Below are 6,360 nucleotides of genomic sequence, written 5' to 3'. Positions count from 1 at the left end.
ATTGTATACATAGACCACATCTTCTTTATCCATTCATCTTTCGAAGGACACCGAGGCTCCTTCCACAGTTTTTAAACGTTGATTTAAAAATGGCAAATACCACTTTGTGTGTTGGCCAGGTAGGTTGGCACGGCTTTGCTCTTCCTGAAGACAGCCACCAGGGGGCAGCCCATGCCTGACTAAGCCCAGGTTTGTGCCAGAGGAAGTAAGGATGACCTGGGAGGGACCATGGAAGTGCAGGTCTGAGAAGAGGCAACACTGGGAGAGGTTTGGGAGAGGGAGGCAACTAGGAGGCCAGGAGAACTCCTCTTGCCCTTCAGATCTCTAGAATCAGTCTCCAGAGATGGGTCGTGAAGAGGCTGTGTGGAAGAGGAGGTGGGAGCTCATTAGGCTGCCGGGGAGAATGTGGGGGAATGGAGGACACCCAAGGCTGGGCCTGCTGTCCCCAAATACCTCCTCACTATGGGTTGATAATGTTTCACTCCCTGGAATCCGGGGAGTTGTGGTTCTTGTTCCTGTGTATGGTGATTATGGTGATGTTTTGGGTCAGGGAGTGTCCCGAGAGGCAGGCATGACTGAGCAGCAATGGGGACGGTGCTTGATACTGAGCCCCCCCCCCCCCCCTTACTCATCCCTGTGACACTGAGCCATGACCCTGGCTTCCACCCTAACCAAGGCCAGACTGTGAGAACAGGTAGATCTTTGTCTGCAGAAGAATGGAGGTTCAAATGGGAACTGTGGACACTAGATGTGATAAGGGGGCAGCACAATCAAAGCCGTTGTCCACCATCTTTCTTTTCTATGGTAACATCTTTTCTATGGTACCATTTTCTATGGTAATGATCACTGTCGTGATCATATTCAGTATCCTTTCATCTAACACACCCACTTATCTTAGTTTGGGTTCCCCCAGAGCCTGAGACAAGGACTTCGATGAGAATAGCTTAATTACGGGAGTGATCTCAGGAAACAGAAGTAAGGGATCAAGGAAGGAGAAAGTCAACCCTAGAGTGTGTTACAGAGGTTGCTGCTATGGGCAACAACATCAGCACCTCCTGCAAAGCAAGCAGGACCCCCACATTTGTGCACCTAAGGCATGAAGGTCCTAAACATTTATCCGCCATGTCCACTCCCACTGGTTGAGAGTTGCTCCCAGCAGTCTTAACTCCACTGCCTTTCAAACCTGCACATACCGGGGGTGCTCTGGAGCAGAAGGCAACCAGACGTATGGCATGTGCTTGAAGCAAGATAACTCTAGGCTCCTAAAGAACTGAAATGGGGCCTTGGGACTGTGACCAGAGGTGTCTGCTATATCAATCAAGCAAGACTAGGCCAGAGTGATGGTTCTCAAAGTGTGATTACCAGGACTGGCTGCTGGAAACTTATTAGAAATGCAAATTCTTGATCCTGAGTCAGAAATCCTGGGCACAGAGCCCAACAATATTTTACATGGCCCTTTCTAGTTGATCCCCAGTCCCACCCAGCCCCTAGAGGCAACTGCTATTCTGAATTTTTTCCACTACATATTGTTTTTGCCTGTTTTCAAATTTTAAAGAAGAATTATATGGTATGTCTTCTTTTGGGTAAAGCTTCTTGTACTCAGCATATGTCTTGAGGTTCTTGCATATTGTTGCATATCTCTATAGTTCATTCCTTTTTTTTTTTAAAGATTTTATTTATTTATTCATGACAGTCACAGAGAGAGAGAGAGAGGCAGAGACATAGGCAGAGGGAGAAGCAGGCTCCAAGCAGAGAGCCGGATGTGGGACTCGATCCCGGGTCTCCAGGATCGCGCCCTGGGCCAAAGGCAAGGGCCAAACCGCTGCGCCACCCAGGGATCCTAGTTCATTCCTTTTTATTGCCGAGTAGTCTCCCATGACATGCATGTATCACAGTTAGCTTGTTGTTTTTGTGGTCGAGGGACAGCAGAATAGTTTCCAATGTTTTGACTATTTTGCATAAAACTGTATCAAGCATTCTTGTGCAAGCTTTTTGGACTGGTAATGTAGTTCCTGCAGGGTAATGATAATTAATAATTAATTGATATGATAAATAATTAATAATTAATACCACATGAATGCTTTACCCTAACTCTCATGGTCATGGACTACCATGACCTGTGGAGGTCGCTCTAACCCAATGTTCTCTCAGACTTTAGCACAGTCTTCTTGCTCGCGGAAGCACCAGACAGCACATTAGCAGTATACCCAGAGGCCGTCTTAACCAGTGAAATCACCAACAAAAAGCACTAAATTGCGAAAAACATGGCACTACATAGATTGTGAAAATTAACACCGTTTACTATATGAGAGCTGAAACGAATGCAGCGCACTGCCTTGTTCGATCTCAGCTGGGAATATGTGTGCAGGTGATGCAAATTTTTTTGCAGCTCTGCGTGTATCAGGAGAGCATTGTTAGTATTATTCATTTGGGAGTCACACTACATTTTAACAAATTGGCGAATTCACAAATATGGAATCCGTGAATGGTGAAGTTCTATTGTATACAGAGCTTGGAACTCGGAGCAGGCAGTGGTTTCTAACCAAAGCACCAGTTATTTGGCACCTGCTCTATTGAGAGGTGGGTCCATGTCCTCTCTCCCGAATGCAGGAAGAGACCTCACTGTTATGAACTCAACTCATTTGTGCAGAAGTGACTGGTGTTTTCAAGGGGGAGGGTGAGAGCAGGGGAGGTGGTAGTTAGCAGGGAGGGTGGGTGCCTAAGCAGAGTAAGGAAGTGAAAAATTACCAAAATTGGGTTAGAGAGTTGGTCAGTGTCAATGTGATTAGATCATCTGTGTCAAAGTGGGGCTTTATCCTCCCACAGGGATTGAGAAGCAGGCAACCTACCCTTCCTGATGATTGTATTTCGAAGGAATGGCTTTCAGTCCTTGAGAAAGACACTCCTGGGTTGTAGGAGATAGACATACATCCTAAAGGGATGGAGAATGGATTTATAATAAGCTTTTAATAAATACTCTAAGAAAAGAGAATCAGGGGCCTCTCCTCAAGCGTTGGCTGGAACAAATGCTAAATTCTTTCCACATGCTAAGGTTTTCCAGACAGAAACTCAACTAGGGTGGGGTGGGTGGGGTGCGAGGTAGAGGTAGGGTGGGCTGTCCCAGGGACAAGGCCTACTGGAATCCATGCTAACTTTTGCTCAAGTCTCTTAGTGCAGTTTGGACGGAGTCATTCAGGCAAAGTTTTTGCAGTTCTCCACATCATGGGGCAGGGACAAATTATCCATCTGTGTGTCTGCATACTGAACCTCTGACCCACAGAATCCGTGGGCACAGTAAAGTGGCAGTTGCTCTTGCACCACTAAGGTTGGGGAAGCTTGGGATGCAGCAGTAGTAACTGGAACATTGCAGTTCATCTCCTCTGGCAGGAGTGGCCCCCAGCCCCCTGCCTCTGACCAGTGTAAACAAACAGCTGGAGAGAGTGCCTTGGGTGGATTGCTCATCCCATCCTTAGGGTCACGGACTGAAGACACTCAGCAATTGGCTGCTATGGGTTGAAACTGGACCAGTACCGCTGTTTTACTTGGCATCCTGCCCACAATTGGCTCTGGGATAGTGTAGGGTGAGGGGGTGAGGGGTGGAGGGGAGAAAGCCAGTCAGCTGCCATCGGGGCTTTATTAACTGCCATGAAAATTGGATTAGCATGTAAGAGCTTGGGTGGGGGAGGTTTGCAGTGAGAAACTGTGTAGCAGGGGAGGGACAGAGAGGGGTGTTCAGGGGGATTTTCATAGTGGCCAGATTGTAAGAAAATCGTCATGTTACAGATGATCAAATCTGACTTCAGAGAGCACTGGATCTGGCCTTAACCATTTCCACCAAAGAGCCCCAAGTGAGGGGAGAGACCCGGGGGCCTGACTGAAGTGGCACCCCACAATTGAGGACGTGCCCTTGGAGTTTCCTATTTTATTTTATTTATATATATTTTTAATTTATTTATTCATAGAGACACAGAGAAAGAGAGAGAGGCAGAGACACAGGCAGAGGGAGAAGCAGGCTCCATGTAGGGAGCCCGACGTGGGACTTGATCCCAGGTCTCCAGGATCACACTCCAGGCTGCAGGTGGCGCTAAACCGCTGTGCCACCGGGGCTGCCCCTCCTATTTTATTTTAAAGATTTATACTTCATACACTACAATTTGTTCTTTATTATTTTTTTTAAATCCTCTCTTCTCCCAATCTTGCATCAGATCAATAGTTCAGAAGCTGCATCATGATTTTCTATGGTTTGAACAGCCCTCAGGCACCTGGACTTAGTCCAATGGCCTTGCTGCACAAGTAGACCTGTCCACTTGACCATGTCGGGCATGGCATTAAGAACTGGGGAGAGAATGACGAATGAGAAGTGACTCTTACCATCAGGGAGCTGATCACACATTGGGAGACAGAGATGTAAGCGAATGATTGCCCAAGACTTGCCCAAAGTCCACAGCTTGGTGGTGGTGCGACAGAGACCGACATCCAGGTCTGCTCCCAGTAGGGTCTGTTTGCTTCCCAGCATACTGCCTCTCCTTCAAACGCTGGGAAGATCCCAGAAAGGGGATGAACATCAGACATTAGTAAAGTGGAAACGTTGGGCTCCTTAGTTTTCAGCCCCTGGATCCTGCATGAGAGGGTAGTTCACAGGACACCCGAATATGTTCCCAAATACCATTCCTGAAAGTTGCTTGAATGTCTCGAGTGCCTATAATTAGTTGTCGATTACTCGCTATGATGGTTAGTGTAGCTCTCTGTGTTGGTTCTGAATGGATTACCAGAATGATCTTTCACCTGTCAGTTGCTAGGAGAACTCCAGCTCCTTTACTTGGCATCAGCACATTTTTATTGAACACATACTATGTGCTAGACAGTGAGCTAAGTTCCAGGAACAGAAATAACAATATCTTCCTTCTCTTCAAAGGGCTGAGTCTGGAGGAGTGGCGTGTTGGTAAAAGAATTCTAAGCAGGTCCGTGGTAGCCTGGAATTAAGAATATAGTTGGTGGTAGTTTAAGAGTTAGTTTTCCCTGGATCTGTTCCTACCTGTCCTAAGTGAATTCCAGACCCTGCAAATTCCCGATAGTTTGGGAGCAACAGGAGAATGTCTGAGGTGGACTAATTCTCTTAATGATTTACCCCCACACCTCAGTGTTTTCCTGTCCTGCCCCAGCCTCCAGAGGCACCGTCACAGCTGGCATTTGGGCAGGAGACCCCTCCAGCTGGCTCATGCCTGCTTCCTTGGGAATCCCCTGATATGACCTTGGCCCCAAGCACCCTAGACCATCATTGCAGAGGCTGCAGGCACTATCACTGAGGACCCCTAGTCCTGGAAATAAGCCCACGAAGCTGGAGCTGGAGGTGTGCTAGGCTGTACCAGTGAAGGAGGGAGGCTGGGCTTGTCCAATGAAGGCACGGGCAATGCTTGGTTGGGGAATGAGCACAGAGGCAGGACCACTCTCTCATTAACCTCTGGTCTTGTTTTCTACTACTCCTGCCATGTCTGTCTGTGATCTTAAAAAAAATCATACCCTCATTTAGGGTTTATGGAAAAGGAACCTTTTTATTTATTTATTTATTTATTTTTGGGAAACTTTTTAGATAATGCCTTCTGTGTCCCCCCTTCCCCCACCACGTCTCTTTCCTTCATGCTACTCTTACCTCTTTCCCATAGAAGCAAGAGGCCTCAGGGTTGGTAGTATTGAGATACCCTTTTGGAACTGTTGTGATGCCCTTGTCAAGAGCTCTTCCCAGTGCAGGAGGGAATGGTCAACATTTAATGGCCATGGATGCTTTTAATGGGTTAATGGGTTGAGTGATCCATCTCTCTCTCTCTTTCTCTCTCTCTCTCTCTCTCTCTTTCTTCCTCTCTCTCCCTGACTTCCATCCTTCTTGAGCCTGAAACATGCAGATGTAGAGAAGAATAGGAAAACTCATTTCCCTCTGCATCCAAAGTATGCTGTCCAGGCCAGCCTTACCTTTAGTAAAGCTGCTGTTTCGATCTGGCTGATTATGTCTATTCTGTTTGTGTAGGACCCTCAGCTGGAGGAGGAGGATTTTTCCAAATCCCCAATATGCCATTTTTCAATTTTACTTGCATTTGGTTTATTACCCGTGGCTCTAGGGTCAAACGCCTGAGCCCCCAGGGGCTGATTTGAGCCTCTTTTGGATCTATGCTCGCTACCCTTTGTCCCCTCCAACATTAAGATGCTTTTTCAAGCAGGTGTGCTTTGAATCCTGATAAAAATGTTTTCCTCTTCAGAGGTTTCCTGACCCACCTCATCAGTCCTTTTGTGAATTCTGAATTTTAGGGTGAGCTCGGTTTTACTTAACCCAGAAATGCTACTGCTCACTCCAGGGTGATAATTGTT

General features: G+C 47.0%; 1 long non-coding RNA gene across 1 annotated transcript; it reads right to left on the bottom strand.

The window, feature by feature from the left end:
* Window positions 1-1,657: 1,657 nt before the first annotated feature.
* On the bottom strand, window positions 1,658-6,198 carry LOC125754926 (uncharacterized). Its single transcript, XR_007410074.1, has 3 exons — window positions 5,651-6,198; window positions 4,372-4,973; window positions 1,658-2,012 (listed from the first exon to the last, which is right to left on the bottom strand). It is a non-coding gene; the product is annotated as an uncharacterized LOC125754926 (long non-coding RNA).
* Window positions 6,199-6,360: the final 162 nt, after the last annotated feature.

This window comes from Canis lupus, chromosome 4 (assembly GCF_003254725.2).
Source record: "Canis lupus dingo isolate Sandy chromosome 4, ASM325472v2, whole genome shotgun sequence".
Lineage (NCBI taxonomy): Eukaryota > Metazoa > Chordata > Mammalia > Carnivora > Canidae > Canis > Canis lupus.
This window is presented reverse-complemented; position numbering and strand designations above follow the sequence as displayed.